Source organism: Solanum stenotomum, chromosome 6, assembly GCF_019186545.1.
Source record: "Solanum stenotomum isolate F172 chromosome 6, ASM1918654v1, whole genome shotgun sequence".
Lineage (NCBI taxonomy): Eukaryota > Viridiplantae > Streptophyta > Magnoliopsida > Solanales > Solanaceae > Solanum > Solanum stenotomum.
Window position 1 is genome coordinate 50,799,775 of NC_064287.1, and position 12,075 is coordinate 50,811,849.

Genomic DNA, 12,075 nt, shown 5'->3' on the forward strand with positions numbered 1-12,075 from the left:
CTTGAAGTTAATTGGAGTATTCAAGTTTATGTGAATGTTTGTTATGGCCTTCTATATATAGAGAGAGAGATAGAAATGACCAGAGAGGGCGTGTAAAATGCCTTTAAGACAAGACAAAAAGACATTTTTTCATTCTTTTTTCGACAGACTAAAAAGTCAACTATATCACATAAATTGGGACACGAACCTCTAGACCTAATTTGAGATTCAACTCCCAAGTCTGAGGTCGGGTCGGATTGGGTCAAAGTCAGATCCCGATTTGGGTGTTGGGTCCCGGGTCAGGATTTGAGGTCAGATCCTAGGTCAAGTGTCGGGGTGGGGTTCCGGGTCGGGTGACAAAGTCGGGTTTCGGGTTGAGAGTAGAGGTCGGATCAGGTCCCAAGTCAGTTGTCGCGTGTCAGGGTTGGATCCGGGTTAGAAATCGGGTCTTGGGTCGGGTTCCGGATCGAGAGTCGGAGTTGGGTTTCGATTTGGAAGTCGGGTCCCAATTCAAATGTCGTGTCTTGAGTCGAGAGTGGAGGTCAAGTCCTAGATCGTGTAACACCCCGTATCCGAAACGGACCAAAAAAATGCAGATTTTAGAGAAGTTGCAGGTGCAACTTACGGTCACCATCCACGGACCGTAGGTCAGACCACGGCCCGTCCTGGTGGTCCGTGGTTCGCCACTGCAACCCCTCCCCAGCCAGCTCAGAAAAAAATTGGCTAAGTCTCGACCCACGGACAGACCCACGGTCCGTAGATCAGACCACGGTCCGTGGTCTGTGTCCGTGGATCAAGACCTCCTTACCCAGCCTCTGACACGAACTACGGTTGACCAGCACGGACCGTCATTCGATCCACGGTCCGTAGGTCTGACCGTAGATCGAAGGTTAGCAGCCAGTTAGCTGAAAATTCTGATGGGTCAACTTCAGATGGTCATAACTTTTAGCACAAAATGAATTATGTGTCCCATGACCTATGGTTAGATAGATAATTGAATTATCTTTCCAACGCCACCGAGTTTGCTAAATTCCGACCTCCGAGTAAAAAGTTATGCTCGTTTTAGTGAAGGCCTGTCGAGCAGGCTTGACTTACGGACGCAATCTACGGACCGTAGATTGACCTACGGCCCGTAGGTCCAATCCGTAGGTCACTCCGACAGCAGTTAATTCAGGGGTCTTTTGGTCTTTTCCTATTTCGTTTAACCCCTAAGATACGTCGTTTAGACCCTAAATCATGAGGTTTTAATTAGTTTAAGCCTAGAAACATAACTAGAACTTACCTAAGTCAAATTCATTAATCAAAACTTAGAAAATTAGAAGCAAGAGAGGAGAAAAAGGTCAAGAACCCTAGTTCAAGAACGCAGCGAGGTTTCTTCAGTTCCAGCCCCGAAATCGAAAGATTTCTCCGTGGAATTCGTCACCAGGTATGTGGGATTTCACTAGTGGGTTCCTTTCGCCCATTAGGTCCCTAGAATTCAGTCAGATTCTTGATTCCATGATTATGAACAGACCTAGGGTTTCTAGAATTTCAACAGATCATCATGAATTAGTTATTTAAATGTTCCAAATCAGATTATCATGTTATTGCTCAGTTTATCGCATGAATTTCAGAACCCTAGCTATGTATTTCTTTAGTTCTTGAATTACACATGCTAGGTCAGATATTTCAGTATTCAGTTTTACATGCCTCAGTTTATGAATGCATCATTATCAGATTAATTGTTGCATTCTCAGTTTGCATGTTCAGTTTCGAGCTATCCAGTATTTACAGAAATTCAGTCATAACCAGTTAACCACTTAATTCATTGGGAGTAGCATAATACCGAGTTGGACTAGGGTTTCAGCGTACCCATATAGTCCCAGAACTACGAGCCACGTAGGTGTAAGTCCCCTCTGTGGGCAACATCAGTTTAGTGATCACGCCAGCATGCCTCTATACCTCTGGCAGGGTATATTGGGTCCTCTCGATGGGGCGTATACATCGGACTCCACATTTAGCTCATGTGGTTTTATGTCGGTTATTAGTAGCTCCCACAGTTCAGTCAGACTCTATTGCATTGACCATATTTCAGTATAGTCAGTATTCAGTCTCAGCATGTTATAAATTGGTCATTGCATCAGTTAGATCAGTATTCAGTATTTTCAGTATCTATATCATGTTCAGATTATTTCATTGCTCAGTATGCTTTGTTCAGTTATATGTTATTTCAGCTTTACTTTATCCTGCATGCTCAGTACCTTTCAAGAACTGACGCATACGTGCGCTACATCTTCTCGTGATGTAGGTTTAGGTTCTCAGTATCCAGATCACGCTTAGATCGGTTCCCGATCTCCAGTTCAGCAGAATCAGTGGTGAGTCCTCATTCTCCGAGGACAATAGTCATGAGTTTCTTTTCAGTATTTTTAGTCTTTAGTTTCAGTTTTGCTAGACTTAGCTGGGGCCTGTCCCAGCATTTCTAGTCAGTTAGAGGCTTATTTCAGACATAGTTAGATTCAGCTTAGTGTTTTGAGTTTGATATTTCTTTTGAATTAAACTCTCAGATTTGATATATTCAGCTATAGTATATGGGTATTCCCCATCTTTTCAGATTTATTTATGAATTAGCTTCCGCATCAGTTTATTATCTTTAGTATGCTCATGATCATGCCAGCAGGGTTAGCTTGGGATCACTTGTGGTCCTAGGTCCCGTGTCCGCGTCTCGGGGGTAGCTCGGGGCGTGACAGATCGGGTCTCGGGATTGGATCCTGAATCGATTATCGGGCGTGTATAATGCCTTTAAGATAAGATAAAAAAGACATATTTTGTCATTTTTTTCGACACACTAAAAAGGAAAGTACATCATATAAATTGGAACGACGTTTCTATTGCCAATGTTGAAATACTGTTCCTGTCCTGATTAGTGGACTTCTAAGTTTTAATTTATATATAATTAGGTTCCTTGAGAACTAGGAAGGTCAAGTTAAGATTAAGATCCAATAATGCATGTGAACATTTGTCTTTATTGCAACTGATTGTCACTATTATTAACAATTTCCTGGAAGTTGTTTAGGTAAAACACTGTCATGACTCATGAAGTAGAAATATCTTGACTTATACAATATTGGTCTTTCTAAACTATATGTACGTAATCAAAGACTCAATGAAAAGAACTATCAGACATCATGGCATGCGACATGCATACTACTCCCTCCGTCCCATTTTATATGACACTTTTCGGATTTCAAGATTCAAGCGAATTTATCTTTGACCGTAAGTTTTTCATAGATCCCTTAAACATTTTGAATTATCAATTATAGTGACTTATAGTTCTTTTTACGTAGTTTACAAATATATAAATTTCATTTCAAGATATTTGAAAATTTCATGCGCAAAATCTCGGTCAAACTTAAACTATTTGACCCTCGAAAAACGAAAAGTGCCACATAAATTGAGACAGAGGGAGTATTTGATAGGTAAGGTAACTGTCATGAAAATGTAAAAGGAGAAAATAGCCAAATACCCCCTTAATCTATTACCAGATTACCAACTACACATTTATACTTCACGAGAAACCTATTACCTCCATGAGAGGCAACAAAAATAATTTAAAACTTTAATTTATAAGTATTTCTTTTATTTCATTTTTTTTTTTTGAATTTTTGTGTTTACTTTAATTCTTATTTATTTTTCCATTTTTACCTTCTTCCTCTTCTTTCTTTTCCTCTTTAACAGGGCAATATCAGTTCACCTCCACCATTAGGCCCGCATCATCCATTTATCACTAAGCCAACTCTCATCTTCAAATCACATACTTGTTACCGTAGCTTCACTTCTTACCGATTTGAAAATTTGACGATAACTCAAAATTAAAATCGAAAGTCAAGAGAATTGAACCTTAGTGAAAAAATGGAGAAGAATTTATTGGTAACAAACCCAATAACTTAGAAGAATTTAATTACAAAATCATTGGGTAACAAACTAATTAATGGAGAAAACCCATTTATTGAAATGATTGCAAGAATCCATCAAACTTCTTAGGTTAACATTGTGAAATCGAAATCAACACTAGCCAACACTGGAATCGTCATTTCGGCTAACTAGTGTTGCTTACTAGTAATTTTTCAAAGCATTGTTTTAAGTTCATTGAGATTTTGTTGATATCAAATCTCCTCTAAAGGTCTAAGCATATGTAGTAGTCATGGAATGTATCCTATCTAAAAAGACATTTTTTTTTAAATCTGAAGAGCATTGTTGAAGACAAAGAAAAAGAGGAATGGAAAATGAAAAAGAAAAGTTGAAAAAGGAAAAAAGCATAATAGAGAAAAAAAAACATTTTTTTTATATAAAAAAACGTAATATTATGTTGCAGGGCGTGTGCAGATCATTACTTAGTGTGAATATGAGTGTTCGATTTTAAGGTGATGTATATTTCATTTTGAAAATGTCCAAGGGGTAATAAGACCCTCATAAAGTATAGGTGTGTAGTTGGTAATCTGGTTATAGGTTGAGGGGTGATTTGACTATTTTCTCAATGTAAAAGTATAATAGATAAGCGTGTCATTTATTTTGGCCTCAATTAGCATTTACGATCTTTAATTTCGGATGTGCACAAATAGTATTAGTCATTTTGAAAAGTTGAACTTTGTATTAGATGGATCAGACTCGTTTATGGTTGGTTTTTTGAGCACCACACATATCACAATTGAACTTTCCAAACAATTATTGTCAGTAGTCAAATTTCCACACATATAGCTTCTACTCACGGAGCTAAATAAGTATTGGTTGTAATTGACGCAATAAAATAATGGGATAATACATAAACGTGCGTAGCATAATATAAATCAGTCGTTATGTAGGACGAATGTATCTCATGAAATTTTGTCATGTATGTATGTCGTGTGTCTACTAATTCAACTTTATACTAGTATAAGTGTCTACTTACACACACCTTAAGTTGAGGACATTTAACGGTGGAATAGTAAGTTAACTATGAGGTGAGGAAGTGAAGAAAGAAACCATAATACTGTGTATTGTATGTCAATTGCTCTTCTTTCCCAGTCCACAACAATTTTAATTCTTGTGTCAACATTTAACCTTATATTAATTTATTTAGATTTGCCATAGTGAAATTATTTTTTCATGGTGCCACATGACAGAATTTCAAAACAAAAGAGAGAGGGCAATACACACAACATCATAAATTAGTCGAGAGGTGTTTCGCTAACTATTGAGTGATAGTTCAAGAAGGAAACTCACACTCTCAATTATTCAGATATGAAACTCAAAAAATTGAATACTTTAGGTGTATTTTTTATCCTTTAACTCTTTCATTAATAAAGGGGAAAATAAGCCCTATTATTGTTCGTCAAGAATAGACAAATGCAATTTTTGGTTTCCGGCCATTCCAAGACCAAATTAGTCATTTTGGAAAGTTGAACTTTGTATAGATGGATCAGACTCGGTTAGGGTTGTTGGATGGGGTGGGGAAGTGGGATCTGGTCGGGTCAAGATAGAGGAAATTGGGGGTTGGGGGGGCGGGGGGATAGGGTGTCACAACCCGATATATTTTTATGTATATAGAGTTTGTTATTTACCCTTGATTTCTTTGTATGTTTACATCTCTATAATTTCATTAAGTCAATCTTTTCTCTTAAACCCGATGAATGAATTAAATAAATTGGCGGACAACCTCGATTTATATATTTAAGTATTTTATTTTTAAAAAACATTTTAAATTAAATAAGTTTTAAAAATATTCGTAATAACCAACGGCAGGTCAATTTTTAAGTTTCTGCATTGTTTTTAATTTTAATTTTGTAGAAAATCGACGGACAGTGTTGATTAGTTCGATCAATTTTTCACCCAAAAAAAAAATATGCAGAAACGTGCAATTTTTGCATCTCACTTGTCAAATGTAATTAATTGCAATTCAATATTTACTTGTAAACCAACTGTAACATCCGACAATTTGAAGTGGCTTTGAAGAAGCTTGAAATTTGGAAATAGTCAATTTTTTTGAAAAATTTAGAATCTGGAAATTTGCCAAGTATGGGAGAAAATGAGTTTTTGGCCAACTTTGAATAGTCGTAACTCCTAGATCAGGATGAGTTAGGAGTAGTTCCAGTAATGGTTGCGAAGCCCTTGGAACGATCTTTCCAACGCCACTGATTTCACTCAATTCCGAGTTTGTATGAGGGAGTTATTCCCTTTAGAAGTTGGGCAATTGGAAGGGAAATCTGTCCGGAAATTTAAGGGCATTTTGGTCTTTTCCCAAATTCTTTCTCTTGAGGTTACATGGTGTGTTAGGCTGATTTTTGGATCATTTATTTTGTCCCATTTTAAAGAGAAAGAGTTAGGGTTCTTGAGAGGAGAAAAAGAGAAGAAGAGGAGAAAGGAGATCAACAAGATCATTGTGGATTTTCGTCGGGGGTGATCCCTATCTAAGGTATGTGAGTTCTTTGTGTGGGTTGATCCTTTCCCCCACTCACCAAGCTCATTTTATGAATTGTGAAAAAATTGGAATTGTTGTTGAAGTTGTTAGTTGTTGTTGAAGTTGTTGGTTGTTGTTGAAGTTGTTAGTTGTTATTGATGTTGTTGGTTGTGTAGTTGAAACCTATTGTATGTTGAGGGAAGTATGATTCTAAGAGTTATGACCATTTGAAGTTGATTCATCCTTATTTCGCAGCAAATTCTGGGCTGTCGATCCCCATCTACGGGCCTGACCTACGGACCGTAGATCGATTGACGGTCCGTACTGGTCAACCGTCGATCAAGACAGAAGTTGGGCTTTGGGGCACCGATCTACGGGCACGACCTACGGTCCGTAACCTGACCTACGAACCGTAAGTCAGGACCGTAGGTCAACACTTGGTCGTTTTTCTTAGATGAATTTTGGGGAAAATCTCTGACGCGATCTACGGACCTGCAGTACGGACCGTAAGTCCATCTACGGTCCGTCGATGGCGTCCGTAAGTCACACCTGTGTCACCAGAAATCTGAAGTCTCAGCCAAGTTTCTCCATTCCTTTTCCCACTTTCTCAAGCAAGTTCCAAAGTATTATACCTATGTTTTATGGTTGTTTCCGACACTCCATAGTACGTCTAAGTGTTCAAGAATCCCTCCATAATATATGATCGAACACCTTGAATTCATAATTCCGATTCAAGGAAAGATAGTTCCAAGTCAAGTGAAGTTAGCAGTCAAGTTTCAAGTCGAGTAAGAGTCCCAGTTTCAAGTTAAGTCAAGAGTTTAAAGTTGAGTTCATTTCTCAAAGTTATTAGGGAACTATGTATTCCCAAAGAAGTTTTAAAGAAAAGTCTTTACATCTGAACAAGGTTGGAAACTGAGATTTCCAAAGAGCCTTCGGGCTAGTTTTTGAGTAATTATCTCATATCAGCAGGAAGAAATATGTTTTAAAAACATAAGAGCCAGTACATTTTTGGGAGTAGTATCGAGCACCGAATTGGGGGAGCGTTCAAAGAACCCACAGCCCCCATAGAACCATGTTAGCCACCATGGGTAGAAAAGGATCATACTTTTTAGATGAATCCTTTTCAGATTAGACTAGTGGATCCATTAGGCAGTTCAGGTCTTATACCTTTGGCCGGGTATAAGATGCTCTGGCAGCGTGAGGTCGATCGCTGTATCATCACTATAGCTCTTATGTGATGGTTGTCGGTTAGAGAAACTCCCACAGCAGTTATTGTATTTTCATACACAGAGATTATTGTATTTTTATATACATCAGTTCATTGTATTTCTATATACATTTCAGGCTTATTGTATCTTTGTATACACACAGAGTTTATAGCATGTTTTAAACAGTCTTTCTTTATATCGCACTTGTTTTAAATTGCCTTATATTGAAAGAAGTCAGTCAGGTTGAGTTGAGTTGAGCCAGGTAAGCTATTCAGTTTCTTCCAGATTTCCTTCTAGCCTTTGTTGCTTAGTTTTCCAGCTTGCATACTCGTACATTCCATGTACTGATGCCAGTTGGCCTGCATCGTTTGATGATGCAGATTCAGGTACCCCGAATCAGCATCCTGCACGTCGTTGATCCAGCTGAGCACTCCAGAGTCAGTGGTGAGCCTCCTTGCATTCCGGAGGACTCAATTATTTTGTGTTCTTTCTTTTATTAAGATGTTGCGGGGTCTGTCCCAACATCCATCTCAGTATTTTAGAGGCTTCATAGACAGACAGTCAGTCAGTTAGTTTTGAGTCTCTCATCTATATATATATGTAAATATTCTATTTTGAGATTCGAGTTGCCTTTATGGCCATATTTTATAAGCTGAGTTGTTTGTAATATTGCATTGCATTGAGTTATTCTGTTGAGGTTTCCGCTGAGTTAAGAAAGCCAGGCCAAGGGTTCGCTTGGGGCCAGAAATGGTCTCCGGGTGCCGGTCCCGCCCAGGGTGTAGGCTCGGGGCGTGACACCAACACTAAATGTTGCAAAAATCAATTTTAACTGAGCTATAATATCAGTAACAAACTGACTAAATACATACTAAATATCCACCAAACAATCTAAAAGGTCTACCAAAGTTCATTTATTTACAAAACATTCAATTACCAAATAGTATTAAAATTATCAAGTCAGTAATATTCCTAATTAAGGTATCTTGGCAACAGTTAAATAAACCGATGGACAATAACGGGTTTTTAATTTATTTTTTAAAAAAAACCGACGTTGTTCGTCACTTTCTAATATTTATATTTTCTCCCAAATAAAATCGTTTGCAAAATTTATGGACCTATCTCAAAAAATTTATCCCACGCAAAAAATCGAGAGATGCCCCTCAGTTTATTATAAAAATAATTTTTAAAAAAAAATAGAAAGGAATAATGGATGAACCCCAATTGTCACGCCCCGAGCCTACACCCTGGACGTGGCTGGCACTCGAAGACCATTGCTGGCCCCCAAGCGAACCCTTGGCCTGGCTTTCTTAACTCAGCGGAAACTTAACTCAACAAAATAACTCAATGCAAATTCAAGGTTCTAAAACAACCCAACTAATAAAATCTGGCCAAAAAGGCAACTCGAGTCTCAAAATAGAATATTATATATATATATATACATAGATGAGAGACTCAATTCTAACTGACTGATTGTCTATCTGTCTATGAAGCCTCTAAAATACTGAGATGGATGTTGGGACAGACCCCGCAACATCCTAGTAAAGCAAAACTAGGAACGCAAAATAACTGAGTCCTCCGGAAAGCAAGGAGGCTCACCACTGACTCTGGAGTGCTCAACTAGATCAACGGCGTGCCGGATGCTGATCCTATGTACCTGCGTCTGCATCATAATAAGATGCAGGCCAATTGGCGTCAGTACATGGAATGTACAAGTATGCGAGCTGGAAAGCTAAACCACAATTGAGCTTGAAAAGAGTGCAAGAGAACACTTACCTTGGCTCTATTCGACTCATGAATAACTGAACTCAATATATAAAGCAATAAGACACATGCAATATATAAAGCTTGTAAAACAGTGTAAACAACTTAGCTCGTTAATGATAAAACAATAACAAACTCAACTTTACTTATATAAAAGTAATATAACTTTAGTGGGAGATTCTTTAACCGACAACCACCACTATGAGCCCTAGTGATGATACAACGTTTTACCTCACATTGCCCAAGGACCATGCTATACCTTGCCGTGATATAGGACCTTACTTTAACTTAGTGGATCCACTAGCTTAATCTTACGTGGTCATCTAAAAAGAATGACCTGTCAAGTCCCATGTTGGCGCATGGTTCTTATGGAGAGTTGAGTTAATATGAACTTGTGTTCCCAATTCGGTGCTCAATACTACTCCCAAAAATACTTTGGCTCATAAGTGTCTTTAAACACATCTTTCTTTAGTTGAGGTAATTACTCAAAACTTAGCCCAAAGGCTCTTTTGGAAAACATGGTTCCCCTCTTACTCAAATGTAAAAACATTTATAAACTTCTTTGGGAATTATACTTAGTTCCCTAATAGATTTTGAGAAATGAACTCAACTTTAAACTCGTGACTTAGCTTGAAACTCAATACTCTTTACTTGACTTGAAACTCGAACCTTAAAACGAAGTTAAAACGTTCAATAAAGATTCTTGAACAACTTTGAAAACTTGCTTTGACTTACTTCTTTAACTTCTAGACTTGACCCTTAACTTCACTTTGACTTGATCCTAGCTCGCCTTGAATTGGATTATGGATTCAAGGTATATGATCACACGTTTATGGATGACTCCTTGATGTTTAGAAGTACTTTGGAGTGTTGGAAACAACTAGGAAACATAGGTACAATACCAAGGAACATGCATGAGAAAGTGTGAAATGAATGGGGAAACTTGGCGTCCTTGGCGCTCTGCAAGGCGCGGGGCGCCAGACCACAAAGCTCAGAAGGACTGCTGGGGCGCACTGCTAGGCGCGGCGCCCCAAGGGAGAAAGCTCAGAAGCTCTTTTGGGGCGCACTGGCAGGCGCGACGCGCCACCCCTTTCCCCAGAAAACTCGACGTTTCTTCTTCATTTTTCCAACTATAAACCTCCTTAACTTCATTGGTTCCAGCCCCAAACACTTAGAATCATAAACCCCTCAACATACAATAGATTTCAACCCAAAAACACAACCAGAAACAAGTCCCAAATCAACAAGAACTTCAACACAATCACAACCAACAACTTCAACAAATACAACCAACAACTTCAACAAACATAATCAATCTTTTCTCGAAATTGAACGAGTTTGGCGTGTGGGGGAAAGAATCAAACCAACACTATGAACTCACATACCTAGTAGGGATCACCCCCGACGATATCCACGGCGATCTTTGACGAAACCTTGCTTGATCTTCTCTTTCTCCTCTTCTTCTCCTCTTCACTCACAAACCCTCACTCTCACTCTTTAAAATGGGACAAACTGATCTAAAAATCAGTCTAACACAAAAATATAACAAAAAGAATTGGTTAGGGAAAAGACCAAAGTACCCTTAAAATTTTCGGACTAATTTCCCTGTCAACTGCCCAACTTCCAAAGGGGATTACTCCCTCATACGAACTCGGAATTGGGAAAACTCACCAGCGTTGGAAAGAACATTCCACGAAATTTGCAAACATAACTGTAACTACACCTAAATCATCTTGATCTATGAGTTATGACTGTTCAAAGTTGGCCAAAAACTCATTTTTTCCCATACTTAACCAAATTTTCCAGATTTTTAATTCCTTCCAAAAAAAATGACTATTTCCCATTCTAAGACTCTTCATAGTTATTTCAAATTGTCGGATGTTACACCAATCTTGCAGTACTTATCCTTTCATAATTGTTCTTGGATTTTTTTTTGTGGAGGACCACATATCACAATTGAACTATTTAAACAATTGTTGCCAGCTGTTACAATTATTTCAATGCCCATAAGTCCTATCATCGATAGGGGCTGAGCTAAAACCTACGAATCCGACGTAATTCAATAATTTTAATTTTAATTATGTGTATATATCAAAAAATTATTTTGTTTGTATAAATAATATATTTGGAATTCATTAAATTAAATTAACTTTTTAAAAATTCATAAATTCTAAAGTTATCTTTGCATTTTACCTCTTCCTCAAATGCTTTTGAATATGCATAATTCTTAACATGTCTTTTAACTTGGTCTTATTTTATATTTATGTCCTTCAATTTTGTGTGTACACAAGTAGGCACGTAATTTGTATAACGTTAAACAAGTAAACACATGAATCCCACGTGACATAATACATGCAGGGCAATATATTGATGTAAATTATCATGTAAGATGTCATGTAGGAACATGTATGCTTATTTGTTCAATTTTATACAAGTTTATGTGTCTATTTATGTGTACCCAAAATTAGAGAAAATAAATGTAAATCGAGTTCAAGTTAAAGGATATATTGTATAACACCTTTTGAATAATTCTTTGGCAATTTATCTGAGTGCAGCAGCAATGACTTAGTTTTTTGTTTGTATGGCCCAACTCTTTCAAAATATCTTACTCGTAGTGGAGAGAGCTATATCTTATCTTCCATACTCCCTCTTTATGAAACTTTTTTCTATAGGATTGGTAAGATAATACCTAGCCCGCTTTGCTTGTACTTATCC